The 25,642-nt window shown below is 35.1% G+C and overlaps 1 protein-coding gene across 2 annotated transcripts in view; it reads left to right on the top strand.

Moving 5' to 3' along the window:
* The window catches only part of LOC123678747 (nuclear receptor coactivator 3), a 268,127-nt gene that overhangs the window by 24,051 nt on the left and 218,434 nt on the right, over positions 1-25,642 (top strand). The window contains exon 2 of one of the 2 annotated variants that reach the window (XM_045615925.1): positions 11,178-11,256. The exons of the other annotated variant lie outside the window; for it this stretch is intronic. The gene's annotated coding sequence lies outside the window, so the exon portion shown is untranslated. The remainder of the gene's footprint in view (positions 1-11,177; positions 11,257-25,642) is intronic. 2 annotated transcript variants of the gene reach the window in all.

Raw genomic sequence — 25,642 nt, 5'->3', positions numbered from 1 at the left:
CGATTGTGGCACGAGCTGTGTGACATGTTGCGCCGTCTTGTTGGAACCACAGATCCTGGACATCATGGTTGTTCAATTCAGGAATGAAAAAGTTAGTAATCATGGCTCTATACCGATCACCATTGACTGTAACGTTCTGGCCATCATCGTTTATGAAGAAGTACGGACCAATGAATCAACCAGCCCATAAAGCGCACCAAACAGTCAGTGTTTCTGGATGTAACGGTGTTTCGACATACACTTGAGGATTAGCTTCACTCCAAATGCGGCAATTTTGTTTGTTGACGTAGCCATTCAACCAGAAGTGAGCTTCATCGCTAAACAAAATAAAATGGACGTAGTGCGCGATACGTATTCCGCACAGAACCATTATTTTCGAAATAAAATTGCACTATTTGCAAGCGTTGTTCAGGCGTGAGTCTATTCATGATGAATTGCCAAACCAAACTGAGAATAAATCACTTGACAGCTGTTAAATCGGTAGTCATCTTGAACAGTAATGCCAACTTAAAGTTATATACCTCGAAAAAAAACACCCGTTAGAGTGTATCTGATTAATTCTCCACAAGAAAGGTATTTTTTTAATCCACTTTATTATGACTGTTCTAACTGTTGCTTCAGTGTTTTCATAAGGGAGAAAATATTGTTTCACACCGAATCCAAAACCCGGTTTAAAATGGTAACCCAATAACTATACTGTGAAGATTAACTTCTATGGTTTATGCTGATCCAATTATTTCGAAATTGCATTATATCGTTCAGCACCCTACCTCTTGCTACATTGAGGATTGCATAACGATCTCTATTCCAGCTGAAAAACATAACATTTTGTCCTTTTTCCTTGTTTTCATCTGAAAAACTGTTGATCGTTCAGAGGCTTTGAAATTGTAATGAAAAATCGTTTGAATAATCACAGGGGACCAGTTGTTTTGGTGTCGAGGTTTTTTGGTCTGATTCTATATCAATTTGATATCCTGAATTCAAATAATGTATTCATTTCTACACAGGAGCTCAAATTTTTAAGATGCACAACTTTGGAGAACTATAAGTTACATTATTCCAACTCAATAAGTGCAAGTGTAGTAGATACGAAATTTTTATGTTAGTTATACAAAAAAGAAATTATATAGTACTTACAAACGAAAAAGAACATTGAAGAAATAAAATAGTCACTCAACACTTCGAAAGCTTCTTTCACACGACATTCTTGAATGTTTTTCTAACAGTCTCTTTTTGAACTCCAGCAGTAATCTGCCATCATGTACATATCCCATCTTCCTTGGTAGCGGTCCTCCAAAACTTTAATATCTTGGTGAAATCTTTCACCTTGTTTCTCACTCATGTCTCCTTAATTTTCAGGGAAACGGTCTACGTGACTGTGTAATTAGTGTATTTTAATACTCATATTGCACCCTAAGGATTTGAAACTATTAAGCATCTTGTTAACCATTTCAACATAGTTTTGAGCTTTATGTTTGCCTAGAAAATTTTCTACATTTGAAACAAATGATGTCCAAGCTTCTCATTCAACTTGATTCATTGAATTTATAGAGGTAGGATCCTTAATTAATTGTCTTATTTGTGAGCTGTCAAACATCCCTTCTTTGAAATTTTTTCTGTGCTCAACTGATGCATTTTTACCCCTATATATGCAAAACAAGACCCATTCTTATCAAAAGCCTTTACTAAATGCTTTATTAAGCCCAACTTTATATGTAATTGGCCATAAGTATGATTTTTTTTTATTTACCCGAGGATTAAAAGGGTCAGTTCAGTTACCTGATAGGCAATGGTTCCACAGTTTATAGATTTACCTGGGATTACATTCAATTACAGACTGACAATAAAACCATTGTACCCACATTAATGAATATATAATAATTTTCTAACTCTCATAAATGAATATACGAATGAAACCCACATTGGTAGATAAGTTGATGTATCTAAAAATATAGAGCTGATAGAGAGAAACAGATTGCATGTACAGATTAAGCATCCCAAATATAGTTAAAATCAGCTCTAAAATGCCCAGTGTAGGTCATTCGAGAAGATATGAAACCTTAGCTTAGTTCTTTAAGGTTGAGTTATTGCCATCATTTTAAATGTAGAAGGAATATATAAACGTCTGAATAGATATTTTATTATTTCCATTTTCCGAAAACACAGCCTCTAACCCCGTTTTTTTCAATCGTTTCCTCTCAATGCATCATTTCCATCCAAATCGCCTCTCAGATTGGAATCATATGCATTGCATCACACATAACAAGCCACCTCCCTCGGGACTTCTGTATCGAATCGAAGTTTCCACGGTCATCGCAAATGATGTATCGCCTTGAACATACGAAGTGGAGTCCCGGAGGAGCTATCCTGTTGTTCTCTTCAAGGGAAAACTGACGCACCGCCTCCTAGATGCTTCGAGGTTTCAATTCTGCGTTGGTCGCGACAATCAACTTAGGCGATAGTGATGCCAATGACGTATTCGTGGTGTTCAAAATTGCATTTGCGGTTGATTAAATTGGGATTGGTGAGGTGATTGAATCACGGCCAAGTTTTGGAGGTCTCATGCCAGGCAGTCGGTGAGGTTCCGCAGGGGGTATTGATTGAATTTTGCAACTTACTAGACCTCAAAATGTTATGATTCCACCCAAATTGTCTTATACTAATATTGCTCGTTTCCAAGATAAAAAGATGATATTTTCAGTCAAACACTCAGAGTAATAAACATAGATAGAGGGGGCAGAATATGTCATATTCAGTGAGCAAATTTTGTCCCTAACAGGATCTATCAAATTTGACATGAAGCGCTCGGGAATGAAAACATATCAGTGAACTAGGAATTCATCAAGCCAAGTAGATTGACATTTTCAACAACTAGTTGACTTGAAAATCAAACTCGTGAAAAATTACACTTGACTTGATTTTAGATATTTATTGCTTGACTTGATATCAAGCTACTTGATTTTACTTGAGCTTGATTTGCACGCGTCGCACGGCATACATTTCTGCAATCTCTTTTGCGCTTAGACTAAATCAGAGGATTCCTAGAGCGCCGAGAGACTGAAGCATTCGCCAGTGTGACTTTATTAGTAGTTTTCTCACATTTCTATGAAATCTATTGGTAGATTTTGGTAGTTTCAGAAATATCTTTCCAAACTTGGCTAAAATGGCCAAGGACTTTTTATCAACGCCAGCATCTTCAGCTCCTGTTGAAAGACAATTTTCCAGAGCTGCTCTTACAGTTACAAAAACCCGCAATAGGTTAGGCGACAAATCTATAAGATGCCTCATGTGTCTTAGATCCTGGATGTAAAATCATGAAATCAAACAATGCCTGGAGGTTTCTCAATATTAAGAAATTTCATGTTTTTATTATTTTTTTTTTGTTATTATTTATAGTGATTTATGTTTCTATTTCAAGAAAGTTAATTTTTTTGGGTCTTTTATACAATAAGTTTAATAAATAAAAGGGTTTTTTGTAAGGTTCCTACTTATTTCATCATTTTTTTATTGATGAGACACTACACAATAAAACTGTTAAAAATCGAGTAGTTTGATATGATTCAAGTACTTGACAAATAAATACTTGACTTGAAATCAAGTCAAGCTCAAGCCAAGTAGCTTGAAAATAAGGCAAGCCGTGAATCCCTACAATAAACATAACAAGCCTGATTCATCGATTACCCTGAAAAACCACAAGGGTCTGTCTGAAACCCACAATTTCAAAACGAAAAAAATAATCGGAATTGAAAGAAGTAGCCTAAAAATCATTATAATTCCATAAAACGCCTCCTGATTAACGTGACTACCATAAAACTTACGGAAATATGGTCATGAATAACAACATTTGACAATTCCCAGAATTCGATTAGTTAATCCTGGCTCATTCCTAGAACCGAAAACCAAGGAACAAGTCTAGATCGTGTAGGAAACTGATACCGAACATTAAAAAACCAAGATGGCACCAGACGCGGCAAGAAGTGGCCGAAACCCATCATTAAAAAAATAGAATAACAACAATACGATGGAATAATCACAAACCGAGCCAAATTGGAGAATTTACATAATTAGGGAGGCAGAAATTATACTAATCATTCCAGGTCTTTGTCAGATCTAATCGGATGAGTAACACAGATAGTTTCGTTTATGCTACTCGAATCTATTCGATGTGCGGAGCTCTTCAATCCCATTTTTTCACATCGATAATTCATCTGAATATCATCAGCATTTCCATTATAATTGAGATTTAGAGATAGGACCATTCCCAGTTCATAATAGCTTGTAATGATGTTAATAATTGTTGTGCTATTCATGGCTTGGCCCACCTGGATCCATTTGATAGCTGCCGCAATTAGTTCTCAGCAAATAAATGAAATGCTCATTGCGTATATGTTAATAAGATATTTATGTTGCTCCCGAATCTTATGTCTTTCAGTAGCCGGATTGCAGTGTCACAATTAATTCCTTCAGGATTAAATATCGATTAAAATCGCGGAGGGAATAAATGAGGAACGAATGAATGTAAGAACCATCGATAAAGGGTTTATACGCAATTTTTACATGTCCCCAACATGGTTGAATTACGTTGTCAGATTGTTATATATTTTCAAATTCACAATTTTACTATATCGTTATGAATGTATATTATATTTAATAAAATATATTTATTTGAGTGATTACCGATTGAATATGCAAATTTGAATATTTGGAATACGCTATTTTTCCTAATTGTCGAATTAATGATAAGCAGAATATTCATTATTTTCTATATCTACATGCTGAAATCCAAGGTTTGGCAACTTTTGCTCTCCTAGTGTCATCTGTTGTTTCACGTCGTTAGGAGCGCTTGAAGTTTGTTTTCTGAATTTCTGATATATTTAGGTATTTATTTCAATATATTTTGAGTTAATATGAAACGTTGATGCACTATGGGACATAAGAAGGGCGTTCTTTGTGGAGAAACTCGCTAATTGAGTGAAATATCACTGATATGTTTTCATTTCCGCGCGCTTCATGTCAAATTTGATAGTTCATGTTGGGGACAAAATTTGCTTACTGAAAATAACTAATGCTCCCTCTATCTATGTTTATTTCTCTGAGGTAGGTACTATTGTCACGTATGTTAATTGTGTCATATTGTCAAATAATTTTGATCAATCGGGTTATGATCAGTTTATAGTTATATTATTGGATGTATATCTATATATTGAAATGACGAATGCAATTGTTGCAAGTTATCTACTCCGATTTAGTTTACCAGGGTGTACAACCGATAAAAATGGAGGTTATTGCCATGAATGTCGAGATAGAAGGAAATGCTAATATTGATACAATGACGTCTCCAATGAATGGCAACAAAGGAAATATGCATTGACAATTCTTCAGAGTTTAAATTTCCCATTGATGTCTGAATAATATCTGATAATCGATAAATTGCTTCATGTGTCACACAAAACGAAATGCTGAACTAATTTTAGATTCGTATGATTGGTCGATATAATGTCGATTTATGTATATTTAACACAATCATATCAATACTACGAAAAATTATCTTCTCTTCTATACAGGGTGTTTCCTAAACATGCGGCAAAAATTCAGGGGGTTGTTCCTTGGACTATTTTAAGAATGTTTTGTCCTTGGATGATTTTTGAAAAACCTCTTTGTTTCGAAGATACAGGGCGAACAACATTTTTCATATTTTTAAAATTAATATCTAATAGTTTAAATAAAAACGCGTACCGCACTGTGTTTACTAAGTAGGTACAATTTATTTTTAAATTTGTTTAACAACATTCCAATTACTAAAAACGGCCAGTTTTTTGACTAAAAATTGATGAGTGCAGATGGTAAAGGAATACAGATTAAACACGGTTTTCATTTGAATTCTTTTTGTGATGTATTATTATTATTATTTGTTTTTGAAAGGGTTCGGCAGTCAATGAGGAGAAGATTGGATGCTTGTATGCTGGCTAGAGGTGGTCATTTTCAACAGTTTTTGTAGGTTGAGTTGAATTTCATGTAATTTTTCATAATAAAATGTTATTATCTGAAATTTTGTTTCCCCTATATCTTCGAAACAAATAGGTTTTTCAAAAATCATCAAAGGACAAAATATTCTTAGAATAGTCCAAGGAACAACCCCCTGAATTTTTGCCGCATGTTTAGGAAACACCCTGTATAACTTCTCTTGCGAATATATTTATTTAAATCTACATTGAAACAGTGAACACTGCTTAATAAAAGATTTCGTATTTCAATTGATCGACTGTCAGACTGTTTTTGCCATTAGGAACGAGCGCTTCTATGGTAGAGGCATAATGATATAACCTTCAAAATGGCAACAAGTTATCGAACAAAACGTCGCATATTTGACCTAAATCGGATCATTCTAACTATTGTAATGGAAGCCTTGTTTTCATGTAAAAAATATTGGATTCTTTCTTACTACACCTTGTAATCGTAACAGTCAGTTCAATCTGTAACAATAATCTCAATCACCAATCCTCATCTCAAATCCTACGATTCCACATCCTCCAACAGGTGTTCAATTGATTCCTATCGTTCTGCCAAGATTCTTTGTTCCCTTTGTAAACAGCTGCGACTCAGAATCCACGAAGATGATAATGATTCCATCATTACCGACATAATTTGGTCGTTGTGAATCGGTCTGAAAAGTTCCGCCAACTGCCATGTTGTGCGCAACGCTCTGAAATTATACACATATAGGTACACTGTGTCCGTAAAGTATGGAACAAAATCATTTCTCTAATTCTGTGGTTATTCCGTTCATTCTTCCACATCTTGTAGAACAAAATCGTGCGAGAATATATCAGAAACGCACAGTTTTCATGGTTATATTTTATTATTCTATGTTGGCACTCCGAACTTTCCGCTACGGCTTTATCTGTCAATTCATCAAATTGCCTTAAAGAAATCTGTTCTGCCAACCAACATTTTTCAATGCAAAAATCACTAAATTATATTTATGGAAATATTTCATTAATTTCAATGAAAATGCAATGAATTAGAGAAAATAATGTATAATACTCGTACAGAAGGCTCATTCTACCACTCGTTCATTCCAAAACTCGCCACTTCGTGGCTCGTTTTTGAATTTTGAACTCGTGGAAGAATATCAATGCCTTCTGCACTTGTATTATAAATAACTATTTTAGCTGAACAGATTATTTTAAGGAATAATCCTGAAACACGTCGATTTTTATTTTAATTTACCGTATTTTAGTTGGTTAAAATGTCAAGTTACTTGGCTTGATGATGAAAATAATAATATAAGTTTATTCGCTCAATTTGAAAATACAAAGCCATATAACGGGTGTTTTTTTTCGAGGTATATAACTTTAAGTTGGCATTATTGTTCGAGATGGCGACCGATTTAATAGCTGTCAAGTGATTTATTCTCAGTTTGGTTTGGCAATTCATCATGAATAGATTCACACCTGAACAACGCTTGCAAAAAGTGTAATTTCATTTCGAAAATAATGGTTCTGTGCGGAATACGTATTGCCGTGTTATTGCCGATATACGGCCACATATGTTGGAAAAAGTCATCGAAAATTGGACGTACAGATTGGACTACATCCGAGCCAGCCGTGGCGGTCATATGCCAGAAATCATATTTAAAATGTAATGCCACAAGATTATCTCGCGGATAAATAAAATTCATGTCAATCGAATAATCCATCGTTGTTTTATTGCAATTTAAAGTTCTATAGCTCTAAAAAAAACACCTTTTATAAGTTTATTCGCTCAATTTGAACATACAAAGCCAAGATACGTATTATGAACCATATAAATAATAGCAGGAACTAAAACTTAAAACCAGCAAATAAACATGAATCACCCATAGAAACACATATAATTCCTAAGCAGATCTGTTGTAGTATGTTAGGTATATGAAATTATGATGTTAAAGCTGTCGGTAAGTTGTCCTGGATAATAGGTTCTGATGATACGATGCTTCTGAAATTCAGCATGAACATTGGAGTGATTATTTTACATTTACAAACCAGAATTTCAACCATTTCCTATTCGTTGATAGGGAAATATTGGGTACTCTTGTCAATTTTTTGCTTGAATATTCTGTGGTTTTGGTGGCGCATTCAACAAGGATTTTGCATTATGCTGGAAATGCTGCAATGCGAAATTCAAATTCAGGCAAAAACTACTCCGATTCGTACAGATTATTATAAACATATCAAAGGCACACTTTATGTACCTATTCCTTTCATCTTGTCACTGATCTGAATTTATGAAATGTCCAATATACCATATTCTCAACATCGTACACTCTTCAACAAACATCAACCGTAGGTGTGTGAACTTTGATTGCGTCACTAATTACTTGCGAACTTTCTTACTCCACACCAATATCAAATTCGATTACTAACTAGGAAATTCTGATATTGAACAAGTTTACACTTCAGTTTATGCAGATTTACGTCATGTAAACGTGATTTTGAAAGTTGGACACAAATTTACCGGTTCGACAATGTCAATGTTGAGAGCTTGGCACGTGGTTCACCCTTTATCTTAGATTGATTCCTATTCTTTTCTTTGTATTGGAAATGGTTTTTATGCCTAATTTTAGAACTTGCTTATGTTTTCGGTGTTGCAACATTATTATCTCCCGCAAAGTTTCTATTTACGCATGTGAAGTGCGTACAGTAATATAAAGGGTGTTTTTTTTTAGAGCTATAGAACTTGAAATTGCAATAAAACAACGATGGATTATTCGATTGACATGAATTTTATTTATCCGCAAGATAATCTTGTGGCATTACCTTTCAAATATGATTTCTGGCATATGACCGCCACGGCTGGCTCGGATGTAGTCCAATCTGGACGTCCAATTTTCGATGACTTTTTCCAACATTTGTGGCCGTATATCGGCAATAACACGGCAAATGTTGTCTTCCAAATGGTCAAGGGTTGTTGGCTTATCCGCATAGACCAATGACTTTACATAGCCCCACAGAAAGTAGTCCAAAACGTGAAATTAGGCGGTCACCAAACGTGTCTTTCAATAAATCGATTGTGGCACGAGCTGTGTGGTATGTTGCGCCGTCTTGTTAGAACCACAGCTCCTGGACATCATAGTTGTTCAATTCAGGAATGAAAAAGTTAATAATCATGGCTCTATACCGATCACCATTGACTGTAACGTTCTGGCCATCATCGTTTTTGAAGAAGTACGGACCAATGATTCCACCAGCCCATAAAGCGCACCAAACAGTCAGTTTTTCTGGATGTAAAAGTGTTTCGACATACACTTGAGGATTAGCTTCACTCCAAATACGGCAGTTTTGTTTGTTGACGTAGCCATTCAACCAGAAGTGCGCTTCATCGCTAAACAAAATAAAATGGACGTAGTGCGCGATACGTATTCCGCACTGAATCTTTATTCTCGAAATAAAATTGCACTATTTGCAAGCGTTGTTCAGGCGTGAGTCTATTCATGATGAATTGCCAAACCAAACTGAGAATAAATCACTCGACAGCTGTTAAATCGGTCGCCATCTTGAACAGTAATGCCAACTTAAAGTTATATACCTCGAAAAAAACACCCTTTAGAATACCAGTAATTTTATTCATCTCTCAAAAGTGATCACAAAGCTTCGTCTACCTTCAAAAGCAAAGCAAAGATTCAGACAATGTTTCTGAATTCCTCAAATACACCAAATCCCTCTTCTGCAATGAACAGCCAGTCGCTGAACGAAGCTATTTTCTCCTCCGAAATGTTGCAATCCTGAATATCGATTCAGTCGAATTCGAGCTATTTAACATTCTGGCTCAACCTAGAAAACAGAATGTTCTCTACACACGGAAACTTTCAATCGATACACTGACGCTGTTCGATTGTAGCACAATGTTGCGGAGTTGCTATGTTCCTTCGAGGACTATCCGTAAACTGGAAGAATAAATAAACTTTGAAGAAAAATCGATACAACAATTTAAATGCCTTCGTTCTAACCTCAAAGTAATGAACATAGATAAGAGGAGCATATGCCATTTTCAGTGAGCAAATTTTGTCCCCAACATGAACTATCAAATTTGACATGAAGCGCGCGGAAATGAAAACATTTCAGTGATACGATATTTCACTTAATACGCGAGTTTCTCCACAAAGAACACACTTCTAATGTCCCATTGTGAATTGAAGTTTCATATCAACCCAAAATATATTGAAATAAATACATAAATATATCAGAAATTCAACTTCAAGCGCCCAAACGACGTGAAACAACCGATGATACTAGGAGAGCAAAAGTTGCCAAACCTTGGATTTCAGCAGGTAGATACAAAAAATAATGAATATTCTGCTTATTATAAATTCGACAATTAGGAAAAATATCGGATTCCAAATATTCAAATTTGCATATTTAATCGGGAATCACTCAAATAAATATATTTCATTCAATATAAAATACATTTATAACGATATAGTAAAATTGTGGATTTGAAAATATATCACAATCCGACAACGTAATCAACCATGTTGGGGACATGTAAAAATTGCGTATACTCCCTCTATCCATGTTATTTACTCTATGGTTTAAAATGATGTTATAGGAACTACATCGATAACTACAATTTCATCAGTAGTCTGTGTTCACTGAAAGCTCGAAATATTTAATATCAATTCTAACTAACTTCATGTTGATTCAGAATCAAATTATATTTTCAACCTTCGCTCGGTATTTCAATTAAATTCCTATTCATTCATTTCGATTGATATTAATATCATTCATGAAATTTTGAATTGAAATGAGTTAGAAGTATTGTAGAGGTGTTAATTATGTTTATACCATTTATAATGAAACATTTGTCATTTGAAGTGTTGGTTTGGAATTTTCAATATTGAAGTTTGAAGTCGTTTCATGTTTTTTTTCAACTCTGATGAAAAATTCTTATGTCTGCCGTACGACGTTGAATGCTTCTCTAGAAAAAATAAAATTATATATGTTGAATAACATTTTATTGGTTTTCAACTAGAAATCATCGTTCTCAGGCCAAGTTGAATTTCACAGATTTGAAAATTTTTGGTCCCATTTTTCGGCATGAATTTAATTGAGTCTACACTGAATATTTTCTCATTGAATTGAAAAAAAAAACAAAACATTAGGCAACTGATCTTAGACATATTTTCTTACCCCTTTTAGGATAGTTAAAGATGACCACTCAGATGAACAACGCATCTAGCCAGCAGACAGGAAATTAGGTGACATCTAACATTATCAGGTAAAAATCAATTTTTTTAATTTGTGCAGCTGAACAATCAAAAAAACATTTATTAAGTGAGAAATTCTATCCTAGAATCCTCAATATGTATTGAATTTGTAATCGATTATGCATACATGAGTAAATAACTAATGATCCTTATCAGAAATTCAAGAAATATACATGATAGCAGGCGTAAAAAAAAAACACGAAAAAGATCGAATATTCTGAAGTTTTTCAAACTAGTTGATGTATTCATGTTTATGTATGTACGTTGAATTATGTATGAACTTCAATATTATATAAGAGGAAATTATGAACCCTTGTGTAAATTTAGCTGTGTTTTTGTTTGAAGCAACCCTGTGCAAAAGTAAATTCTTCGCTATTTCAAACCATGGGGTAATGGGAGTTCAAAGACCTTCGATTCAGATATAAGATAGTAATTATAACTAGTTGGATAAAATGCGAATTGGTTATAGATGAACCAGCTGGAAGGGATCTTTATAGGGGTACATTAAATCAGACCTGTGGCCCGCATAGTACTTGAGTGGAATGCAGTAAAACTGCAATGGGATCTTCTACTAGATCCTAGAGATATCTATGAAGCAACTATTGTCTATTGTTTATTCCTAACTATCGAAATGCTCGATAAGTGACAACATTATAGCTTTCACTTCATTCATTTCTTAGAGTTATAAACATAGATAGAGGGAGCTCATGTTATTTTCAGTAAGCAAATGTTTGTCCCCAACATGAACTATCAAATTTGACACGAAGCGCGCGGAAATGAAAACATATCAGTGATACGATATTTCTCTCAATTCGCGAGTTTCTCCACAAAGAACGCACTTCTTATGTCCCATAGTAAATCAACGTTTCGTATTAACTCGAAATATATTGAAATAAATACCTAAATATAACAGAAATTCAGAAAACAAAATTCAAGCTCGCCAAACGACGTGAAACAACCGATGACACTAGGAGAGCAAAAGTTGCCAAACCTTGGATTTCAGCAGGTAGATACAGATAATAATAAATATTTTGCTTATGATAAATTCGACAATTAGGAAAAATATCGGATTCCAAATATTCAAATTTGCATATTCAATCGGGAAACACCCAAATAAATATATTTCGTTCAATATAATATACGTTCATAATGATATAGTAAAATTGTGGATTCGAAAATATCACAATCTGACAACGTAATCTAACCATGTTGGGGACATGTAAAAATTGCGTATACTCCCTCTATGTTTATAACTTTATGATTTATTTCAATAGAAACGTAGTAACGAAGTAAAATTATATTTCCGTGAAAGTTATTACCTTTAGTTGAGAGGTATTCTTTCAATTCGTCAACTTGTTTGCATAATATTCTAGTACGCCTCTGGACACAAAAATATGACAACAAAGCCAACACAATGAGTCACAATAATAACGTTTGGGTACCGCTGCTCCAATTTAATGAAAGAGAGATGAGTTTGGCGCACTGAGAGCGATTATCTCACTAGTTATGTAAGGCCGATAGTGAGAGTGAGAGAGAGAGATGGCCAAAATCCAGTGTTCAAGGCAGGAAAGAGACGGTCATGACTTTCACTCTTTAATATGACCTGCTTTCATGATATTGCCCCAGTTTTGTTGCACCTCTCTTGGATTATCTGTCATATTGCAATGTACCAGCACGTGGAGCTTGGTCAAGATCAGATCTAATTGTGGAGATAAAGATAAAGAGGTGATCTTGATGCGAAATTGCTCGTGTGCTGTGAACAATAGGCGTACTGCAACGCCACATGTGTTGTTTTAATGTTGAGACTTGGCCATATTTCAAGAGTCCTTAATTGCCAGATTCTTTTCGTATAGAGTGGACGCAGGTTTTCTATTTCAAATGACGCAATGAAGTTGCGTCCAATATTATTTGTGCTTTCGATTTCGTGGAGATCGAACTCATGAACTTAGGGTTCTAAATTATGACCATTTTTGGATGCAATATGGGATTGTTTGCAGGACCTAGCCCAAGATGCGTTGTTGGGCAAATACACTGCGCAAAAAAATTAACGCACATTATGGAAATCTCAAATTTATTCTACAACTGAAGATATTCTCAATGATAATTATTTTTATCAGAATTATGCATGCATATGTTATCCACTTTCAACGTCTTTCTTCAATGCAGATGTTTTTTCCCAGCAGGAATAAAAAAAGATGAGATTATCAGGTTTTGAATGTATTGGCTCCATTCTGAAATCAGCTGTTCTCGATCAATTCTAGTGATCAATAGTTTTTCTTTCGTTTGATTTTCTACACTCGATCGCTATTCAACGCGAAACACGCAATTTGACCCAAGAGGAATATGCCCAAGCGGTAGTTTTGCGAGAAGAAGGGTGGACATACACAAGAATTGCAGAAAGGTTTGGAGTTTCCCATACAAGTGTGTCCAGAATGTTGCAGCGATTCAGGGAGACAGGTATGAATGTCCGAAGACCAAGACAGGGTAGACCACGGGTAACAACTGCCATTCAAGAACGTTACTTGAGAGTTTCTTCGTTGAGACAACGGTTTGCAACCGCTCGCCTCCTTCAAAATCAGCTTGAGCAAACTCATGGGGTGCAAATTAGCACTCAGACAATAAGAAATCGCCTCAGAGAATATGATTTAAGGCCTCGTGTCGCGGCAAGAGGCCCAGCAGAAAAAATAAAGCCTAATGTTGCCAAAAAATCTGGTTCAAGAAATAATTCTTCGAATGTCACTCGGTTCATAGATATGTTTGGATTCCTTCGAAATAGAAAGCTCTCAGTGAAGAAAAAATCCCAAATTTATTACTGTACAAGAATTCACTGTCTGGCTAGCTCATGAACCATTTCAAGTTAATCCTTCATATCCCTTGTTGAGAGTTGAGCACTGAAACGTGACGAAGTTCAAATTGAAGTTCCTCGAAAAGCACGTTCTTTCATGCTCAAAGACATACCAGTTGAATAATAAATCACGATATTGCGTGGAATTGTTGAAAAATGTGGGATCATTCGATAATTCATTTATTGCCAAATATGGATTCGTATATTAGTCATATTGAAGTTTCCTACAATCTGACATTGCGATAGAAGATGAAACAAGTGATATGATATGACATAAAACTGCATATTTGAGAAATATTACATTTCGAAAGAGTCCTTTAGTTATTTCGTGCATATGGTTGGTTCATTCAATTCCATTTCAAAATATTGCAAATTTTTCACTATGGTTCATTATTTCTCTGTATCTTGAAGAATATTTCGAATTCAATTATTTTTCAATTGGAAATGACTGAAATAAAAAACTAATCACTTCGGCATCGAACCTGTGGCTACGAGAGTACTGGCAAAGCGTAATAACGAGGTATTCATACTTTGCGGGGAAACCATTGTATTTAGAACAATCACGGAAATAAAATTTTCAAATTTTATGATTCTGGGTCTTGATTTCTTGCTTTCAATATTCATGGGTTGTTTTTCGAGACGAGGGTGTTTCAATGAACCAATACAATTGATTTTTGTTACTCATTTCATCTCTAGACACCTGACAGATGCATTTTTTAGATTCTATATATTCCAAAATGTAATCTGTGAAAATTTCAGGGGCGTTGAAAAAGTTTGAAAACATCAAACCAAGATTCAGAATCAGAAAATTTGAGAATTCAATGAGGAAAACAACCCATTATTAAATGTGTTGGATATTACGTTCCTACATATTTTAATACTTTGTAATATTTTAATTCTGAACTATTTTAATTGAAAACGAACATATCAATTAAACTCGACAGATTTCCACTTATAATAAGTTCATTCTTTTACAATATTGAATCGAATTTAAATTAATTGTTTCATTCAATGGAAAACTATGCAATTATTTCCTTTCAATCTCGAGTATGACTCATTTGTTCTCACACTTATTTCAGGCCAACTTTTGAGGATTTTGACCACTCTCATCGTGTATTTTGTAGATTGAATATAATTTGCATTGATTATTTATGGTAGAACTCGTTTTTATATTTTACCTTTTGCTTATGATTCAATGGTGGAGAGGTTTAGAGCTTATTTAATAATAACTACTTAATCAGGGAGAAAGAGAACGAGAATGGGCTATCAGATTTTGTCTATCTCCTCTGGTTTGAAAGTTTTAGTGCTAAAACATCGAAATTTGCCCACCCTGTTCTTTCTATTACAAAAATGATCAATATTAGATAAAACACTCTTCCATATATATTGTAACTTGAAAACATCGTAAAGTAAACAGTAACATAACACATTTGATACCCATATGAACGAATAAACACACAAATAAATATGCTGTAGAAAATCCTAGAAATCAAAATTGGTCATAGCTCGAATGTGACTAATGGCAAGTTTTCGTGATCCATTCATTTTCTGATTATTTTCAAGCACTACCATCATTTCAGGGGAAAATTTGTTACCTGAAAACGACAAAATCAATTCCATTTTTATTTACCTTACGAACCATTTTAAGTTCATTGCTGCCTGTGATTTTGGTCGCTAGAGTTTTTGAATAATGATTTCATCATTTCATTTGTTTTGATGGGTGTATCATTTCGACTGTCATTCTGAAACTTCGATTATATCATGACAGATCGACGGGTGACATTTGGGAGATAGTAAACATGAATGATTACAAGACATCAACAATTGGATCGTCGAAGAACAATAAAGGCATGCTGATTTCGTATTGGATAATACCTTGGACTTGAAACCTTTATATGTTTTAGATCATAGTCCGATTTTTGAAAGACGTTTGTATTCGAGGGGACTGTGACCAATATTTTAGGAGATATTACGATTCTTGTGTTGAAATTCAATTTTACGGTTTTTTTTCCAAATTTCGAGTTCAAAATTTTCAAAAACTGTAAGGTTTTCGAACAATCGGTGAGCGGTGTTAGAATAAACCATCTCCAATTGGCCGAATTTCGTACTCGCCCCAAAATTTTTTGTTCGAAAAATGTCACCAAAATTTTTAATACCTACCCCTTAAAAAAAACGAGGAATTAAAAGTTCCTACATGGGAAATACATACCAATCTCCCAATCGATACGACGACGTTTATCGCGAAAATGCCCTTAGTTAACCGATTGGTGCTATATTTCAGAAATTATGAGCTTTAAACTGACATTTTCTCAACAATTTTTCATCATTTTCTTGAGGCTGCGAACTTTCCTTAAGGCGAAATACGGACTTGAAACCTCAATATGTTTTAGATCATAGCCCGATTTATAAAAAACATTTGTATTCGAGAGGGCTGTGACCAATATTTTAGGAGATATTACGATTCTTGTGTAAAGATTCAATTTTAACGGTTTTTTCCAAATTTTGAGTTCAAAATTTTCAAAAACTGTGAGATCTACGAACAGGACGGCGGTACTCTTCATATTGATACCTTAGGGTTTCAACTAGGAGATAAATATATTAAGTAGTATCGGGGCAATACAGGGTCAGATTTATTAAAAGGCCCTTCTAAATAGTTCTAACCCTGATGTATAAATATGTATCAAATTTTAATGTGTTGCCAAGTGTTTGGGGAATTTTATTTTCTCTTGATTGATCGTGTTGCCAATCTTGGATGATCAATATAGTGCAACAATCGATTTCTGCACCATATTTCATGCAAATATTCCAGAGGTTGTTGAAATTTTTTTTTCTCGAAAGAATCCAAAAGTTCATTATTGGGAATTATAAACTATAATCCTCAAAAATACTACCTTCATATGCATCAGCTAAGCCGTATTCATGGTCCATTTGCCATACGTAACTCACAAATGTTCATTTTACAACCCACTAAATATTTCAATGCTTTCCCATTGAAAACGGAGTTTCAATCTTGCACTCCTTTATTGATGATAACGTTTTGTAAACCCTCGAGGAGCTCAGTACCGACATTTGTTTGCCTTGCGTTCCAATTGAAATATCGGAGAGCCATATTTCATGTGTATGAAAATATAACGATTATTATCTGGTAATTATTCCATATCTGAGCGGTATGACTGCGGCATATGCCTTGGATTCATAATTTTTCCACGGACGAACGTAATATCCCACGCGAATATCGATCCATACTGCGTTGTGATAAATGACTCAATTCATATCCAAGGGTGTGGCCATAAATTATTCTCCGCATTCCTCCCAAGGAACGCAAAAATTGATATGAGTAGGACCTTCGGTAAATATTTCTAATCACTTTAAAGAGTCAAAACCTTTTTGTGGAGAATCGACTGTATGCACTTATGAAATTAATCTCTATAACTCATTTTGAGGTTATGTTTATGTTTTGTCAAAACCATAGCAAGAGCTGACTTAAAGCCTTGTTTGAATTAATTGATCTGATTTGTTTCGTCTACGATTTGGTACCTTCATTTGATAATAGATAGATTCGCCCATGAGGCTATGCTAAGGCTATCCAGAGAAGGTACCAGCGATGAAGAAATTAAGAATCAGAAAGCCTGGTACTCACTGACCACTTACATAGCATCAGCGGACCTTCCCAGTGATGGGATGATAAAGAAAACTGTCATCGAGAACACCTTCACTACTATGCTGAAGAGAAAAGTAGATTGGGAAAAGGAATCCAAAATATCAGGTCTCTGATACAATATCCTCAAATGGTTCACGGATGGTTCTTAAACTACAATGAGGATTGGCGTTGGAGTATTCTAGGCTGGCATCAAATGCTCACTATCGTTAGGCCGCTGTTATAGTGTCTTTCATGCAGAGATATTTGAAATCGATTGATTTATGGAAATTTACCTAGAAATCAGAAATCTGCTGTAGCAATACATTCTGACAGTCAGGCTGCAATCAAAGCATTGAGCTCACATATCATCGATTATAAGATGGTATTGGAGTGCCGAAAAAACTCGACGAAATAACCAAGGTCTGTCCAGTCTGGGTTCCCAGTCAATGGGGAACTAGAGGAGATGAAGAGGCCAACACACTTTCCAGAAAAGGAGCACAAATTCCTCTCATTAGCTTAGAACCCTCCTGTGGTATGAGTAAATATACCTACGAAAGAAAGACTTTCAAGAGAAGAAAAAACCGAAAGAGAAGCACTCTGGCAAAATCCTACTAGGTTGGATCATTGCAAAAAGTTTCTCGAACTGTAATACTGCGAGATCTGAGAATTAGATCTCAGTAGGAATATGCTACACTTCCACATTGGGTTCCTTACAGGGCATTGTCGCCTCAGGAAGCACCTCATCAGAATGAGTCAAGCTGAAAACGAGCAGATACTGGAGTTTATTGGATCTGGAACGAGCTGTAGAGTACAACAATGGCGAGAACATATCTGATTGGAGGCACAGTAGACCATGAGGTCGCGGTGCAATGAAACCTTTGAATCTACAATCTACTACTTATCACTTAAACATTTCCTTTTATATGACTTATTAGCATATAATTCAGTAGTGTAGTTTCGCTGAAGATTCCAAGAGTAGTCGACCATAAGTGGACATCCTATCGTTCTTCCATAGTTTTAATATTCTGGGAATCTTTTCTCCTATTCTTCACTCTAATCACCCAAGTTTTCTGGAAAGCGATCTAGGTGACTATAGAGGTATTCAAACTTTTATGCTCATGTAACAAACGAGTACTTTGAAGTTTGAACAAAATTTTTTGACTAATTCTACGTTACTCTCTGCTGTATGATTTCCAAGGCAATTTTGTACTAGGTACTTGAACAAATGATCACCAAGCGTCTAGTTTAGTATCTTTCATTGATGTGGTGAGTTGTGGTTCTTTAACAAGTGGCCTTATTTGAGGAGCGTGAAATATACCGTTAGTTTTTCCGTGATATTCTTTAGGGAATTTTCCTGACAGTACCAAATCAATTCTTTTCTCGATTCAAACCTTCCAAAAATTGCTTCATCAGCCCCTAACCTTAACATCTTCTGAAAGCCAACTTTTGTTGATCTAGGTTTCATTTTCATCTTTGCGAAAGGCATGAAAAAATAATTTTTGTTCATCCACTTATGTTATCTATCGGATGATCCAGATATGATATCCTAAATCCAACCCTGGATATCCAGAATTTGTGTTTTCCCGAACAACTCTTCAAAAACTGAACTTCGATCAACAATACACTCGAGTAGGTATAATCTCATTGGCGGAGTTTTCCAATTTAAAACGTATGAAAAGTAAACACTATCAGATGGGTTCTCGCCACTGCACGATATGCGAGTTTTCCAAACTTGGATTGGGTTGTTTTCCTCACACTTTCCACTCCCGCTAATACCATATCGCTCCTGGAACAATCCCGTCCTTGTATTGATACAATATTATTCAGGATTTAATTAACGAAGTTGAATCAGTTTGAATTGGTTCTGTAGACTCAAACTTCCCACTAACATTCAGCATAATTATTGTGTCGACATCAGAAACTTTGGCGTTATGCATCGTGGTGTTTTGATCCTACAGAACCTAATTTATCCAGAATAATGTTCGGTGATTATGGTACAGATTGAGTCTGTGCTCGGGCTCTGGAATTTCAACGTTCAAACCGTGAATTTATGAAGTGGGAAAATTTCTTACTGGATTACGAAAGGGAACGTTGATTCTGTTTATGAAGTGGCGGGAATTGATCATTTTGAAGACATCTTGAAAGGATTACCGAAATTCTGTTTATAACGAGTGTTTTTTTTTCGAGGTATATAACTTTGAGTTGGCATTACTGTTCAAGATGGCGACCGATTTAACAGCTGTCAAGTGATTTATTCTCAGTTTGGTTTGGCAATTCATCATTAATAGACTCACGCATGAACAACGCTTGCAAATAGTGCAATTTCATTTCGAAAATAATGGTTCTGTGCGGAATACGTATCGCGCACTACGTCCATTTTATTTTGTTTAGCGATGAAGCGCACTTCTGGTTGAATGGCTACGTCAACAAACAAAACTGCCGCATTTGGAGTGAAGCTAATCCTCAAATGTATGTCGAAACACCGTTACATCCAGAAAAACTGACTGTTTGGTGCGCTTTATGGGCTGGTGGAATCATTGGTCCGTACTTCTTCAAAAACGATGATGGCCAGAACGTTACGGTCAATGGTGATCGGTATAGAGCCATGATTACTAACTTTTTCATTCCTGAATTGAACAACCATGATCTCCAGGAGCTGTGGTTCCAACAAGACGGCGCAACATGTCACACAGCTCGTGCCACAATCGATTTATTGAATGACACGTTTTATGACCGCCTAATTCCACGTTTTGGACCTGTGAATTGTCCTCAAAGATTTAACACCGCTAGACTACTTTCTGTGGGGCTATGTAAAGTCATTGGTCTATGCGGATAAGCCACAAACCCTTGACCATTTGGAAGACAACATTCGCCGTGTTATTGCCGATATACGGCCACAAAATGTGGAAAAAGTAATCGAAAATTGGTCGTCCAGATTGGACTACATCCGAGCCAGTCGTGGCGGTCATATGCCAGAAATCATATTTAAAATGTAATGCCACAAGATTATCTTGCGGATAAATAAAATTCATGTCAAACGAATAATCCATCGTTGTTTTATTGCAATTTAAAGTTCTATAGCTCTAAAAAAAAACACTCTCTATTTCCCCCGAACAAGAAACATTTTTTGCTGCTTTCAAGCAAGTGATAAGATAGTGAAACAAAAAATTCTCATGTTATATTCAATAAGTTGAAAGTTGATAGGAACAGGCCAAGACTTTTGACGAGGTGTGTAGATGAAAAATTACTGACTTGACAGTGTTGGCAAGTCGGTATCTTGGGATGTAATAAAAATGCATAAGGAATGCAAAGAGCGGCACTGTTCTTTCCTCTTCCTTTCCACAAACTGGGAAAGTCCTCTTTTTCTCTATAAATCGGAATTAAGATATTCAGAATTCAGATGATGTGTTAAACAATCTTTTCTTTGGTCGACTCCAAAAGCTGATATTGAAAATAACATTTTTATATTTACATAATAGCTGAATATTATCATATATGAATTTAAAATTTTGTATATTTCATCATCAGAACAGGTGTGTAATCAAAACGTTAATGCAAATAGGTAAATACGAAATCAGAGACCATTATTGTTGAGATACGATAAAAAGTCACTTAGTGGTGTTAATACTTTGTTTTGTTGTCTATAAAGCTACGAGTATATCAGTACTTTTCACAATCCTCTATTCCGAATGAGCTGTAACCATATGACGTTCATTTCTCCCATTCTCAATATCCTATAATGTTATTTTTGACATTTGAATCATTGTGTTTTTCAATGATTTCATAATTCTAGACGAAAATAACAATTTTTACTCATTTCCACTCATTTTCAATTTTGCATTGATTATAATTTTTTTTTGCAGGTAACGTTGATGGATTGGGATTGTAGTGGAAAAAGAACTAAACAGACTAACATTTTTCTGGTAATTTCTTTTGAACATTATTACGAACAACTTTATTAGATTGCAGATTCATGAAACCAAAAATGTATTGAGTAATTCGTATGTACTTTCAACTTTTGAATGTTGTGCGTTTTAATTTATGAAATATGACAAACATGTCGATAACACTATAGCCTATGAAGCGATCAAATATGGACGATTGACAAAATTGTCCATTTTGTTCAAAAACTTCACTGAAAATTAAAAAAAAAGGTCGGTTTTCTCTCGAGCAATTCAGAATGATATCCCAATTGATCAAATCTTGAGTGAACACATCTGAGTAACCAAATGAAGATGTAGAAATAATTCTGTGAATTGGCTTTAGGCCAATCTGGGCCCCACATACAGGTAAGTTGTTTTCGTGACCTGGATTCAAAGCAATCAATTAGTACTTCTATCTCTCTTATTGACGGCTCTTTCCAGATTCAGGAAGTACTGCAATAATTCATTATGAATAAAGGAGGAAGCTCAGGTATTTGCCGAGATATTGGGATATTACAGAGTTATATTCGCGAAAATAGAATAGAATAGATATATTTTTTGTTTCATTTTGTTTTTATCTTGCTTTTCCTAGCCCTCTATGAGGTGTTGTCTGAGAACGAAAGTAACCATTTTTATTTAATTCATTCATCTCTGATGTATAAATCTATTTATTATGTCAGCTCTCAAGAATAGCTAGGAATAACGGAATAATAATTTTGAATATTTCTCACTTATGTTTTGCAACAGAGCATCACGAGCTGCCACTGGTGAGAACTATCGGAAGCTCCAAGCTTGTGCAAGATAGTGGAACCAGTTGTGTTCTCAGATTATTTTTCTTCATAAGTAATTAACAATCATTATTAAGCTTCTGTTGGAGCACTTGCGCTTATCGTCGTCTCTCTATTGTCAAAACCCAACGAAAATATAATTTTGATGCTCAGAACCCACAAATACTTCAACTACACATTATTCAATCCAGACTCGATTTCTCTCCCAAACTCTTATTTAGAGAGCAGCGGCCAAATCCAAATAAATAGTCTGTACCCTGCAGATAAATGCATCTTGGAAGAAAAATAACCAGTTCTTCGAAAAAACTGCAATTTCTCTCGATTCGAACAGTTAGTTTACACAAACTGTTTACCTCGAACATTTCTGATGATTCGTTCATCCCACACCTAATAGAGAAATGAGATGGGGTTCCAAGAGGATAACACATGAGCCAATAAGTCTAAGGCCTAACCAGCAAAAACACATTTTTTCTAATCTAATTTCATAAACTGAATTTCATATCCACGATTCGTCCACTTTAAGTTGAGACGTAATCTAAACTGACTCAGGCCACAAAAGTAGAACACTAACCATAGAAGTTACAGATTATTTCTTCAACTTTCAGTGAAGCATGATAACAGATGATTTCCAAATTCAAATTGATTTTGAATAACAAATTCTTGTTTACATTTCAATTTTTTTTTGAAAATTTTACCACCCTCTATTTCAAAACGTGAGACGTTTAGGACATATGTTCGTATGAAGTTTTTTTTTCTTGAAATGGGCCCAAAAATCACCCCCATAAATATTGATATTCAATCAGGACACACCTCGGGAAACACCCTGTATATATACATCCGTATAATCCATATTATTTTTTCATTAGCTTTTCGCTAATCGCGTCATATTGCAAAAACGAAATAAATTAATATAATTTCGCGTATTCCATAATCTTGTTTTGACTAGGGGCAAATCGCTGAAGGCTGTGAATAAATAAATTGGCATCAAAGGTAATTGCGGAAATGAAACAAATCCTATCGGATCAAGCATTTGATAATAATTGAAACACGCTGATTCGGATGATCGAATGAGCACGCGAATTGAATTCTGTGGCTGCAAATACGTCTATGGTTTTAATTATGAGGTGTTCATGAGGTGATTCGTGATGCAGGATGAATATTAACCTGATTTATGCTTCGACAATACGTTTCTACCTAACCAGAATCGTTATGCGTATTTGGTAAATCTAGATATTTATTTCATAATAATAATTTTAATTATTCACTTTGAATTGTACATACAGGGTGGGTTTCTGAAAACTTATACAGGGAGAATAATACCTCGTGCGTTTTAGCCACCCTAAACAAGATATTCTAATGACAACCCTCTACTTGTGTTACATCATGCAAGAGCTCACTAAAAAAACCCAAAGACGGTAAATCAAATTATATTCTATGTTAAATAGGATTTTCTTTATTACTCCTTCAGAGTAAAGAAATTAGATAGAGGGAGCATATGTCATTTTCAGTAAGCAAATTTTGTCCCCAACATGAACTATCAAATTTGACACGAAGCGCGCGGAAATGAAATCATATCAGTGATACGATATTTCACCCAATTTGCGAGTTTAGCCACGAAGAACGCACTTCTTATGTCTTATAGTGAATCAACGTTTCATATCAACTCAAAATATATTGAGATGAATACCTGAATATATCAGAAATTCAGAAAACAAACTTCAAGCGCGCCAAACGACGTGAAATAACGGATGACACTAGAAGAGCAATAGTTGCCAAACCTTGAATTTCAGCAGGTAGATACAGAAAATAATAAATATTCTGCATACTATAAATTCGACAATTAGGAAAAATATTGGATTCCAAATATTCGAATCTGCAATAATTTAATCGGGAATCACTCAAATAAATATATTTCATTCAATATAATATACATTCATAACGATATAGTGAAACTGTGGATTTTAAAATATATCACAAATCGACAACGTGATCTAACCATGTTGGGGACATGTAAAAATTGCTTATACTCCCTCTTTCTATGTTTATTACTCTATGGATAGTCCTCACTCTTGTTTTTTTCGAGTTTCATTTCGATTAAGTTCTCATTAATGTTCGCGATTTTATAAATCCTTAAGTCCTCTTCCTATAATGATTCAATTTGTATAGGTTGTTCAACTGTCACTCTAATTAATGAATAAAATGAATAAGAACAATCATGTTTTGGTTTACTCTGTCATAAATTGAGAAAACATCAATACCCACCAAATGAATTTTTGGTCCATCGAGCTGGATAGTTTAGTGAAACAACGGCGCCCTCTGTAAGATTCTCACCTTCCTCTCAAAGGCCTATCGATATTCGCTGAAAATAATCCGACAACCTACTCAGATATCTGTTTACCCCAGCTCTTGATAACGTATCTGTTACTTCGGTCGTTCAAGAATATGATAGGATCATGTTCTACCTCGAACATAATGTGAAATCCGCAAATAGGATAATCGAATCATTCGAATCTCGACCAATTCAATTCGTGGATAAAATAATAACACAGGCGTAACCTAACAAACTCTCTATGTATCGCAGTAAACTATTTGGAAGCTAATAAAGTACGAATTGAACATTTCCCTCGATTTGATTAATTATTGCGGCATTCTTCCCGGTTATCAAATGTGATTTTATGCGCTATTCGGTCGAATTTAATGATGTATTCCAACCCAAATTAAGTTGCTATAAATGCGGGCTTCCGAGTTCAGGAATTCCATGAGCATTCGCTTAATTTTCATGCGGTATGGAGCGCCACCCTTGTTAGGTTAGAATGGAGGAATTGAAATATTAAATTCATATGACTTTTAGCTAGTACCAACCTTCAAACGATCACGTGTCACAATTTGACAGCTGTCCGACCATTATTTGTGAGTGTAGCTACTTTTGTTTTTTTGAAAAAAGATTAACATTTGTGGCCGTATATCGGCAATAACACGGCGAATGTTGTCTTCCAAATGGTCAAGGGTTTGTGGCTTATCCGCATAGACCAATGACTTTACATAGCCCCACAGAAAGTGGTCTAGCTGTGTTAAATCACAAGATCTTGGAGGCCAATTCACAGGTACAAAACGTGAAATTAGGCGGTCACCAAACGTGTCTTTCAATAAATCGATTGTGGCACGAGCTGTGTGACATGTTGCGCCGTCTTGTTGGAACCA

Source organism: Harmonia axyridis, chromosome 4, assembly GCF_914767665.1.
Source record: "Harmonia axyridis chromosome 4, icHarAxyr1.1, whole genome shotgun sequence".
NCBI lineage: Eukaryota > Metazoa > Arthropoda > Insecta > Coleoptera > Coccinellidae > Harmonia > Harmonia axyridis.
The sequence above is the reverse complement of the archived record's forward strand: the minus strand, read 5'-3'. Positions and strand labels throughout refer to the sequence as shown.